Genomic DNA, 12,986 nt, shown 5'->3' on the forward strand with positions numbered 1-12,986 from the left:
AAAATCAAAGTTTAAAGAAGAAGGCGTTTCTATCGGCGAAGATTTTTGTAAAGCAACCCGTAAATCGCGGAAAGCCCTTAGTGATTTCGGCAAGGCTAGCGGCCAATTCTATTCTTTACGCAACAACAAATTGATCATAGGTAAAAAATGCTACGCTTATTGTGCAGCTACTGACGAAGTATGCGAAATCGGACCAGCCAGGAGTGCAATTACCCCAAAAAGAGACATCACACCACCAGGTTCACCCACCGCACATTCAAGCTCAGCATAGCTATCTCATGATCGAACGCAAACAGACTACATATCGCTTCTTTTCACTAATGTCCGAAGTGTCATCAACAAACGTACATCACTATCGTCACATATCGATGCATGCTCGGCTGATATTGTTGTGCTCACCGAAACTTGGCTCTCAGCAAAAATAAAGAATAGCGAAATACTAGACTGCGAAAAAACATACAAGTTTTACAGATACGACCGCGATTTCCGAACAGGCGGAGGTGTACTGATTGCCGTGAGCTCTGCTATCAATTCCTTTGCTATCTCTATCGATTCACCACTAGAAATCGTTTGCATCCATGTTAGCTTTCCAACGGGTGACCTTATCTTTTGCGCTTGTTATAGATCCCCATCCTCACCTACTACTTTTTGCGCCGACCTTCATGATGCCTTCATTATTACAGCGCAAAGACGGCACAGAACAAGAAGGGGACACAACAGCGCTGACTGTCAACTAAGTTTTATTCGAGACCAGTAGGGTTTATATACCACCTGGTGATCAGAACGGGAAAACAAACAAAAAGCTGTTGTGTCCCCTTCTTGTTCTGTGCCGTCTTTGCGCTGTAATAATGAATGTAACTAACCAACTCGCCCAAAATGTTGTATCATGATGCCCTGAATAAATTAATTGTTCGACACCCGAAATCACACTTATTCCTATTGGGTGATTTTAACTTCCCAAACATAGTGTGGCGAAACTGTAATCCCTCTCTTAAGCAGCCATCCTCCGAGTGCACTAATTTTTTAGACACCTGCGCCGAGTTTAATCTAACCCAGCTAATTAACAAACCCACACGTACCACCAGCACATAGTCTAATATTTTAGACCTCTGTTTTACTACAGCTCCAGATTTGGTCTCTCCGCCAACGTACCTAGAAGGACTGAGTGACCACTCACTGCTTCACTTCACAATTAGGAAGAATGTTCGTCCTAAGAAAATAGTTAAGACCACATGTGATTACAATGCCGCCGATACCACGTCCATCACAGCTGAACTAGAATCATTCATTGCCGACTACACTGAGAACTTTTCCGAACTTACTATTGAAGAAAACTGGTCCTTGTACAAAAATAAACTGATAGAATTAATAGATAGATACGTACCTAAAATTAGGATTGTCTCAAATACTACCTCTCCGTGGTTTACCAAAACCCTACGCCGCTTATGCAACAAAAAGAAGCGTATTTTTCGTCGCGCTAAAGCATCTAACCTTCCTGAACGCTGGGCAGCATATCATCGCATTCATGCTGAATATTTAATGGCTGTTAAAGATGCTAAACAGAACTTTTTTGACAACACCCTCCCATCACTTCTGCAATCTAATCCGCGTAAATTCAGGAATATTGTTGGGGGCAAAGAAGATAAGGTAATTCAACTAACCCGTTCTGACAATATTTTCATTCCTCCGAACCAGTGTTGTTCCGTTTTAAATGATGTGTTTGCTTCTGTTTTCCAGAAAAGTGCTAATATTTTACCGTCTGTAACTACTTTCTCTTATTTGCCAATGGACCCTATCAGTATTGACTGGGTCGGTGTGCAAAAGTTGGTTGCAAACTTGAAAATGTCTTCTTCGCCCGGTGACGATGCAATCAGCTCTAAAATGCTGAAACTCTCTGAACCCTACTCTTCTATTATGCTTTCAATGCTTTTTTCCCAGTCACTCTGTTCCTCAGTACTTCCAGGCGATTGGAGGGTTGGCAAGGTTGTTCCAGTACCAAAATCAGGTAACACTCATTCTCCCGATAACTATCGTCCTATATCACTCACAAGTATACCATGTAAAATTTTGGAGCATATCATATACTCTCATCTGATTGATTTCCTTGAGTCTAATTCCTTCTTTTCAGCAGAACAACACGGTTTCAGGAAGACATTTTCATGTGAAACACAGCTTGTATGTTTTACTAATGACCTTTTTGCTTACACTGACTTGAACATTGATGTAGACTGTGTGTTTTTGGACTTCGCGAAAGCTTTTGATACTGTTTCCCACGATCTCCTAATTCTTAAGCTTAGCATGCTTAACATTGACCCTAACGTACTGAACTGGATTAAAAGCTTCTTATCGAATCGAACTCAATATGTCTCTGCTAACGGCTGTTCCTCCTCTCACACCTCTGTGACATCCGGTGTGCCACAAGGGTCGGTACTGGGACCTCTTCTCTTCCTAATTTACATTAACGATATTCCTGAATGCATTTCTCATTCTTCTATCAGGCTTTTCGCAGACGACTGCGTCATCTATCACAAAATATCTAACCAAACTGATTCTATTTATTTTCAGGATGATCTCACAAGCGTATCTAATTGGTGTGATAAGTGGTGCATGCGACTACACGTTAATAAATGTAAAACGATGCATGTGTCACGTCGCACTAACATCACTGATAACAAGCGTACTTATGTTCTTCACGACATTCCACTTGAATCAGTTAACTCCTACAAATACCTAGGTGTTCATATCTCACGTAACTTATCATGGCATAGACACGTTGAACATGTCGCAAATAACGCCAACAGGACTCTTGGATACTTGCGCCGAAATTTCTCTACCGCGCCTCTGCCAATAAAACTAACCCTTTATAAAACATTAGTACGACCAAAGTTAGAATATGCATCTGCAGTTTGGGATTCTAATATAATCACACTGATAAACACACTAGAATCCATTCAAAATCGTGCAGCACGTTTCATCTTAACTAACTATTCCCGTTACGCCAGCATTACTTCTATGAAAAACACACTTGCCTTACCAGACCTTTCTTCGCGCCGGAAGTGTTTTCGACTGTCTTTTCCACAGACTGTATCACCATAACCCCCTGTTAAAGGATCATCTTTTTTCGAGCCCTTCATACATTTCATCCCGTTCCGATCATATATTTAAAGTCGATGTTCCATTTTCGAAAACCAAATTGTGTCATGATTCTTTTATTCCTAAAACCAGCGTTGACTGGAACGACCTTCCTCCCTCCATCGCTGCCATTACCGATGTTGAGAACTTCAAGAAAACTGTGTTTTCTGCCATCATATAACTTGTTTTGTATAACTATGCACTGTATATTTTTTTTTTTGTTGTACCACTCCTTTCTGTAATGCCTTCGGGCCCTGAAAGTATGTGAAATAAATAAATAAATAAATAAATAAATAAATAAATAAATAAACCACAATTTATTCTGTGCTCTAGGAGCCGTCCATTAAGGCAGCGTCCAGCGTGTCCCACATAGGACATGTGACGGGAAAGAAGTATTTTTTACACATCCTCAGTTCAGTAGGTTACGAAAGGTGAAACATGGTTAACCCGACTCCCCCTGCCCTCAATTGCTGGTTTTACCTGCTTGCCTTTTTTGCAGATACTTTAAACTCATGGCGAGCGGAAAGGACCACCTTCACCGCAAACATACGCCCAGTCGTTTCAGCCTGTGGGAGATGCCATGAACGTAAGGCAAGACTGCAAAAGCGTACTTGTCTGGACTGCTCTTTTCCAGTAAAAGCTGGCTTTTCGACTTTAAATTTCTCAGACAAGTCTCGGCTCCATCAATAAATTTCCTCTCGGACTACCCACACCAACTCAGATGGCGAATTTCTGATTTCAAACTTTCATACATTTTGTGTGGGCATGATTTTGCCACGGCCTGCTTCACACAAGACAGTTTTATCCCGCTCTTTGCCACTTTCGTGCGGCTGAAGTCATAAGGAAGGATCCCTCTCTCCCCTCTCGTCTTGTGAAACCAACATGTATGATAGTTGCCAAAAACCGAACTGGTATCCACAAACTGGAGCTGGGAATCTTAAGGGGTATCCGACGTGACTTGGATCCCTTGGTGCGCGCGCGGAAAAAGAGACAAAATAGCTTAAGTTCTCGCTTCTGAGTAAAAATAGTAAGGCTGGACCTAGATATTGTAAAACTGGAGCTGGATTCCCAGGTCCAGTGTTTGGATGGCAGTTTGGCGTTTGTCAACCAACACACATGTTGGTTTTACAAGACGGGAGGTGAGAAAGAAATCTTTCGTTATGACTCCGGGAACACAAAAGTGGCAAAAATCGGGATAGCACTGTCTCGCTTGAAGCAGGCCCTGACAAAATAATGCCCACACAAATTATGCAAAAGCTTGCCATTGCAAATGCGCCGTCTGAGTGGCTGTGGATACCCCGCGAATCTACTTAATGGTGTAGCCAAGACTTTGAGAGATTTGAACAAGAAAAACCAACTTTCCCTGGAAAACAGCAGCGAAGGAAAAGGAGGATTTTGAAGTCCTGCCTTACGTTTATTGCATCTCCCACAGGCTGAAAAAATTGGCCACAGGTTTGGGGTTTAGGTTGTCCTCCGCTCCCCACAAGTTCTATTGGCAAAAACCTGAACGAGGTAAATAAGCAAATCATGAAAGGGATGTGAAGTTCTGAAGGAACCAGCGCACAAAACACAACGGACAAGAAAAAGGCGGAACAGGACGGACAGGAGCGCTGTCCGTCGTGTTCCGCCTTTTTCTTGTCCGTTGTGTTTTGTGCGCTGGTTCCTTCAGAAGTATGTACCACCAACTAGCCCAACAACAAGTGTTGCTCAAAAATGTGAAGTTCGCCTTATTAAACTTGTCGTCACCTGCTGAACAGGAGATGTGCATAAAATACCTCTTTGATGTGGCATGTCCATGATTATCATCAGCATCAGCTTGACTACGCTTACTGCAGGGCCACTTAACCATGTCCTTTGCCAGTTGCGGCCACCGTATCCCCGCAAACTTCTTAATCTCATCCGCCCAGCTAACTTTGTGCCACTCCCTGCTACGCTTGCCTTCTCTTGGAATCCACTCCGTTGCCCTTAAGGACCAGTGGTTATCTTGCCTTCGCATTACATGCCCTGCCCAAGCCCATTTCTTCCCCTTGATTTTGACTAGGAGGTCATTAACCCGCGTTTGTTCCTTCACCTACTCCACCCGCTTCCGATCTCTTAAAGTTACACCTATCGTTTTTCTTTCCATAGCGCGCTGCGTTGTCCTTAACTTAAGCTGAACCCTCTCTGTAAGCCTCCACGTTTCTGTCGCATAGGTGAGTACCGGTACTTTTCTCTCGAGGGATATTTGTAAACTGACATCCATGCTCTGACAGAACCTGCTCCTAGAGCACAGAAGTAATTGTCGTTACGTGCAGAGGCCAGAAAATTAGGCCAATCACTGCCCGAAATACCAATGCAAACCATCATTTGAAAAGACCATTAGCTGGCAAGGGCAAAAGACAAGAAGAAACGTGAGGTCATCGAGGCACTCCGAAAATTATCTGCATGTAAGGCGAATACGTAATATCCCCATCAGTTGTCCTCACCCGGACGGAGATCGCTACGCTAAGTAAAGATATAAAAAACTCACAAGATTGTCAGCTTAGCGTGTGTATCTCGAAGGCAGAGTTGATTCGGTTATGGTGTGAAACTTCCAGGTGTGCTTCAGAAGCACTTGTTTCGTGATCATTTTTTTCTTTTCTTTTTGAAAACTTTTCATGTTGTTCTTATGAATGATGTCATTTTTGCTATCAGTGTAGTGCGCTTCCGTGTTCTCTTCTCTTCCTATGTTATGCTTTTATACCAAGTTTTTTGGTACATGCTCTTGTTTTCTTTTTGCCACTTGGCTGGAATAAATCTCAGTTGGAAGATTCCGCTTAACCGTTCGTGTTGTCTCTGTACTCTGTACTTGACAACCTAAGCAGCGCACGTCTGGTAATGCTTCATGTTCCAACTTTCCGAATCCGAAGCACTTCTTGAGAAGTGCTTTTTTTTTTTTTTGCAAAATCCGGTAGTTCGGAATTTCGTGGCTTTATTGCCGCTTGTCCAGAAGCGACAGATGCATTAATTTCTAGGAGATTTGGATCCGAAGTTGAAATTTTTTTTCCGCTAGTCCGATTCAGACTCAAGTCTCTCTGATGACAACGTAGGAAAAAGGTGACGTAAGTGGCAGAAACGGGGACTCCGTGAGCGCTGCGCTGCCGCCTAGCAGCAGCCCAAATGAAATTACTGCCGGCCGGCTGTTGAAGGCTCCTGCCAACAGTCTCGCTTCTTTTGCCTCTGTAACTACGTTACGATGGATTCAGATTCTGACAACGAAGTTCTCGCAAAGAACGGTGGCCTGTACTCCAGCGGCCTACACCCCACACACCGTGCTATGCTTTTCAGGGAATAAGCGCTCGGTCTGGTAAGAAAGTCTGAGCGCCGAGGAGTCAGCAGTGTAGCTGTCACCGCCGATCCACCGTCCTGACTAATGCGTAAAAAGTGGTACGTGCGATCATATTTACATTTTGTAATAATAGCCCTCGTACGGCTGGTTACGTAACCCAGCGTCTTGGTACGTTGACGAAGCGAATACACAATGGAGGCGCGTGCAATATTAGCTATTCACAGCTCTTTTTCCTTGTCTTAGGGGTGTGCCGTTGCGCGAAATTCGTCCGAAGAGCCCAGAGAGAGGCACTTAGAGGTACTCTCCTGCTCTGCCCTTCTATACCAACCGCGCAATGTAACCATGCGCGTAGGAGAAAACATCGCCGCGAAGAACCCCGAAATGTACCGAAAATCACCTGGCTGCCTGTTGCGCCACCAATTACAGGTTTCCTTTAGCTTCCAAAATTCAGATCTCTTTCTTCCGTCTTCGTCGTGTGAATAAAGTGCACTCGCGGCTTCAGAACAAAATCCACATATTTCAATATCGATCAAAAGCGTAACCTTCATGCACATTTTTCAGCCTCACAGATCCGTGGCTCTTTTCTCCTATTTCGTCATCAGACACCTACCTGCGAGATTGGCCTGTGGCGGTGATACTTGGATTTTATTTATTGCTCTTTTTTTACCTTACAAAAACTTTGTTTTCAGTGGAGTGGTGTTTTTGTGATAAGTAGCTGGTATTGTATCGATACAAGGCAACTTCAATTTCTCCTCAGTGTCCCTTATTGCCGTCGCAGTATGTGCCGGCCCTGTCAGATACTACCAAAGGCGGCAGTTCAATCCCCGCTGGCCGCTAAACTCCCGCTCGTGAATCCGAGCGGTTATTCGCTGCTGCACCGGCAGTGCAGGCAGCTCCCCGCATTGCGTTACGCGGAAGATTCATGACCAGTGAGGAGAACAAGCTGCCGGGCTAGTTGGTGAAGCATGTTAAATAGAATTCACCGCAAAAAAAAAAAACGGACAAGGGACGAAGTAAGGGACACAGAGACGTTCACGAGCGCTAACTACCAACTGTTTATTCATGCTGAAGTACAGGGGATATATAGGAAGGGAATGGAGGGCATGCGCGTAGAGAGGTACAGATAATGCACATCCGTCAAGCAAACCATTTAATCAAAAAACGAATCGAAAAAGGCACATTCAGCTGAGTATATGTGTACAGACCTGTCACTGACACAACGTTCGGACAGCGCTTTGATATAACAAGATTCTAAAACGAGCCTTGCCTTATCATTGCCGCTCTTGCCAAGAATCGTGGTCTTCTCTAATCCCGCCCTACAATTACACGAAGGAAGGTGCCGCACAAGATTCACATTCGTGTTGTTATTTTCTATGTTTTTGGCATGCTCCCGTAGCCGGTCATCGATACAGCGGCCAGTTTGGCCAACGTATGAAGCCCCACATGAGAGGGGGATGCAGTACACCACACCTATTGCACATTTGGCGTAGGCCAGTTTTTAAAGTTTTTAGATATGTTGATGACTGTTTAATTAGTTTAAGGTCACGGAACTTTACATCCCTTGACCATATTGTTTCACTGGTTTTATCTACTTTTAATCAACTGGGGAAAGGTTTAGTTTTTACCCATGAACTACCTGAAAGTCAGACTGCGTTTTTTAGACCTTAACCACATGTTCTGCCGAGACCATACTTGCTGGTTGTACTCCCCCCGAGCCAAAAAAGAGTTTCTCAGCTATGATTCCGCTCATTCCAAGGTGGTAAAGCGAGCTATTGCGTCGCTTTGCCTGGAATCTGCGTTTCGAAAATACTGCCCACATAAAATGCTACAGAGTTTGAATGATCAGGTGTCGCGACTTTCAGCAGCTGCCTTCCCTGGCACGGTCATTTCAGCTGTTGCTGAAACCCTCCTGCAGAAGCATAAAGGCGCACAGAAAAGATATGAAACCCCTTCTTCTAAGCCGGTGGTGGTCCCTTATGTACACCTTCTCTCTCACAACCTCAAAAAAGTGTCTGGCAGGCACCACGTGTCCTTCGTGTTCTCAGCGCCCAACAAGGTGTCCAAGCTATGCCCTCGCATCACTGCTTGTGCCGGCAGGGGCTGCAATAAAAAACATGGGCTTGACTACGCCAAATGTGCAATAGGTGTGGTGTACTGCATCCCCCTCTCATGTGGGGCTTCATACGTTGGCCAAACTGGCCGCTGTATTAATGACCGGCTACGGGAGCATGCCAATACCGTAGAAAATAACGACACTAATGTGAATCCTGTGCGGCGCCTTCCTTCGAGTAAATGTAGGGCGGGATTAGAGAAGACCAAGACTCTTGGCAAGAGCGGCAATGATAAGGCAAGGCTCGTCTTAGAATCTTGTTATATCAAAAAGCTGTCCGAACGTTGTGTGAGTGACACGTGTGTACACATATCCTGAGCTGAATGTGCTTTTTTGGATTCGTTTTTTGATTAACTTGTTTGCTTGACGAGTGTGCATTATCTGTACCTCTCTATGCGCATGCTCTCCCTTCCCTTCCTATATATCCCCTGTACTTCAGCATGAATAAACAGTTGATAGCGCTCGTGAACGTCTCTGTCCCTTACTTCCTCCCTTGTCCGTTTTTTTTGCGCTGAATTTTATTTATCATGACCAGTGAACACAGCGCTGAAGGACTTCTGTATTATGCATTCTCGTCGTGCTCCTAAGACGCGTAGTATACCTCAGGCCTCCATCGCTGCGTCGCCTGGCGGGTCCGTGGTCTGGTACCGACAGTACACAGGGCGGGTTCGTTTCAAGCATGCTCGCAGAGGCTTTTGTCAGTTAATGGCGTCATCTCAGCGGTCTTTAGCTAAGCGTGAAGTGCGCTACTGTTACATAGTGCCACACGACCACATTCAGATGGTGCTCTCCTTCTTGAAAGCTTGCAGGCAGTCCGGCTAACCATAATCAGGAGAGCAGCACGCGCTGAGAAGCTGCAGATTATTGAGCCATTCCGACCTTTTGCTTTTCACGAAGTCCAAGAAATAAAACAGCCACTTCATAGGCACAGCAGGATGAGCAACTGCAAGCACTTAATAGGATTGCCAGACCTTGACAGCAGAACGACGGTGCGCGAGCTGTAGTGAAGCAGTGATGTGACTGAGACGGCGCCGACACATCCTGGGGTATTTTGCGGGCAGCAGGATGTGAGAGTGCATTACTATTGCAACAACGCAGCATTTTGCACTTCACAAAAAAGCTGCCCTGCTGTCGAGAGAACATGCCGGCAGCGCCACTGTTTTGCTAACCCAGTGCTTCTGGCAATCGCAGTCAGGACAAGCCGGCCTGTTGAATGCATCAACAATTTGTACTAAGCAGTCTGGCCGCGCTCGTAGGATAATCATCTGTTTGCTTTCTCGCCGTGAGTATCAATGTAAAAAAAATGAAAATGAGTTTCAAGAAAAGAAAATGACGCAGTAACTGTCTTACATATCTCGGTGAACACCCGAACCGAAGCCGATTATGGTAGCTCTGGACACAGGCTTTGTTTATCATAGCATAGCAACTTTTCCTAGCAATCCTTTATTAAATAAAAAGCCCGCGAGCTTTTTTTTTTCTTTTATTATCAAAATGCGCAAAGTCCGCGTAACAAGAATGAAGACTTTCGAAGTGTTTTTATCTTTTTAAAGCGTAAGATTGATGTATTGGCGTTTTCAGAAACCTGGTTTAAGCATTCTGATGATATAGTGCACTTTGAAGGTTATGAATGTGAAACTTACTGCAAAAAAGTTACAGTAGGCGGTGGTGTTGCCGTTGTTGCAGGTGTTGCAAAAAAGATGACACAATGCAGTTGTTTGTTAACGACCATTAGTGTAACTAGAGACTACTATTTTATACTTTCTTTCTGACTGTGATTTTTTATTTTCCTTGCAAAGTGAACAAAAAAATGAAATTTAACTGTTACAGTGCTGTCATTATTGCAAGGGTGGTGGAGCCTTGTCAAGCTGCTATAGTGCAGCTTTTCTCCACCCCCCTTTTTCGCAATGTATATTTTATTTTGGTGAAAATAAATTTTAATTCATTGATTGATTAATTAATTAATTTATTCATTTACACTGAAAGAAACTTTTACTATGAAGTTGCATCTGTTTACACAGTTTTGAATCAGAACATTGAATTACTCTTCGTCAAAACCAGGGCTTTCATGTATGGCGTTATGTATAGACCACCGACATGTTCGAACCAAGAATTCTGTCAAATTCTTCAATTAATTTTAGGCAAACTTTCTAAACTAGGACTTCTTGTGATAATTATGGGCGATATTAATATCAACTTGCTTCGACACTCTCACGCATCCAGCATTTTCGTTAATATATTGTCATCTCACGGTTTCTACAATCTTATCAATTCGTCTACTCGCGCCACTGATAGTACCTAATCATTATCAGACCTTTGGTTAGTTGCAAGCACAAACGACGGCTGATGTCCTTGCTAGCGATGTCTGCGATCGTTTATCTCTTTACTCTTTTATTCCAAGAGGGCGGCCTGCAGATTTTCCTTGTAAAAATACAACACACACTGCGCGAATAATAACAAAGGTCAGCATTGAAAATTTTCGTTCTCTTGTGGCCGCGGTAGACAGGCACAAACTTTTAGCAATCAGAACCCCAATGAGTTATACGAATGTTCCAAAATAATTGAATTATATAATCTCGCTTTCCCTACCGTACCACTAAAAAAGAGCAAAAGGGCAAGGAAACCTTCGATTACACGTGAGTTAGCGATACGAATGGAAGCACGAAATGCTCTTTTCTCTAAGTTTTTGTTAGGCAGAGAAAGAATATAATTTGAGGAATATAAAGGAATCCGCGATAAAGTAAGTAGGTAACCATATATAAAAAGCCTGCATCCATTATTATGCCATGAAATTTGCTGCTATTTATTATGATCCTCAAAAGACAAGGCGCGTTGTAAAAAGCATACTTAATAAACGTCATACCGTTATGCCCCGTCAACTAAAGACTGATAACCAAACTTTTGGCGTTGTGGCCCTCAGCAATGAGATCAATAGAGATTTTTTAACTTTTGAATCTTTAACTACCCCTGGTTCTTACGATTTTGAAAACCTTATTAAATGCAACCTATCTAACTCCAGGTTTCTTTATCTGCCCACAGAAGTTGTTTGCCTAATCTATGGCCTTAAAAATAACAGTTCTTGTGGTTTTGATGATATCACAACGGTGCCAATCAAAGCGGTTTCTGATCTTCTTTCTGAAGTGTTGTGCCACTTAAGAAATCAGGTATTAACTACAGGAATATTTTGAGATAAAATAAAAATCCCTAATGTAAAAGTTTTACACAAAGGAGGTGCCATGAATGTATCGCGAATTATTGCCCAATATCAGTGCTCCAGCTGCTTTCCAAGATAGTTAAAAATTTTTCAATGATAGGTTACCTAACCACTTAAATAAAATGGGTTGCTTTCTGTAGCCCAGTATGGTTTCCAGCGCAGTAAATCAACTGAATCTGCCCTGTTGTTCATTAACGATATGATAGCACATAACATGGAACTGCAACTGTTTACTTTAGGAATTTTGTTGAATTTTAACACAGATTTCGAATCAATTCAGCATGAAATACTGGTTCAAAAATTACTACACTACTAAATAAGTGGCGTCGCACTTCAGCTATTCCGTAGTTACTTCTCCAACCATTCACTGTTTGTCGTTATAAAACATGCTGCCTCGGATTCTGAGTTCATAAACTACGGCGTGCCTCTAGGTTCTGTCCTTCACAATTTATTATTTATGGTATATATTTAATGATATTATTGCTATCCCGGGAGCTTCTAATATCATGCTGTACGCTGATGACACGAGTGCCTTTTTTGCTTGAGGAGACTACTCTCCCTGGTGCCTCTAGCAAACAACTGGCTTGAACATCTGTCCAGATGGCTGTGTGCTGACCAGCTGTTGTTAAATGTTCATAAAACGCAATATAATATTTTTCAGGTGCCAATAAACCAGTAAACAAAACTATCAGAATTTCGTATCAGTCTAGCTCTGTAAAAATATATAGGTGTCCTATTCGATGAAAATCTTTGTTGGCCCTGTTGTGCAGGCCTGGTAACAAGCAAAACTGCCCGTTACAGTGGTGTACTGAAAACATTTCGCCCCCTTTTCCCAATCTACTTGAGGCCCCGCCGCTGTGGCTCAGTGATTATGGCGCTGAGCTGCTGACCCGAAAGACACGGGTTCGATCCCGGCCGTAGCGGTCGAATTTCGATGGAGGCGAAATTCTAGAGGCCCGTGTACTGTGCGATGTCAGTGCACCTTAAAGAACCCCAGGTGGCCGAAATTTCCGGAGCCCTTCACTACGGCGTCTCTCATAGCCTGAGTCGGTTTGGGGCGTTAATCTCAATAAACCAAAACCAATCCACTTGAGAAAGCAACTGTATTTTTTCGTTGTCCAGGCTCGTGCGGAGTACTGCTCTTGGTATGGAGAGCGGGTACAAAATAGTTATGGAAAGAATTTACCTTTAAAAAAATTGTCTTTTCATGTAAAATTTGTCTAGAT

The sequence above is a fragment of the Amblyomma mixtum genome, chromosome 5, assembly GCF_055824585.1.
Source record: "Amblyomma mixtum isolate Tamu chromosome 5, ASM5582458v1, whole genome shotgun sequence".
NCBI lineage: Eukaryota > Metazoa > Arthropoda > Arachnida > Ixodida > Ixodidae > Amblyomma > Amblyomma mixtum.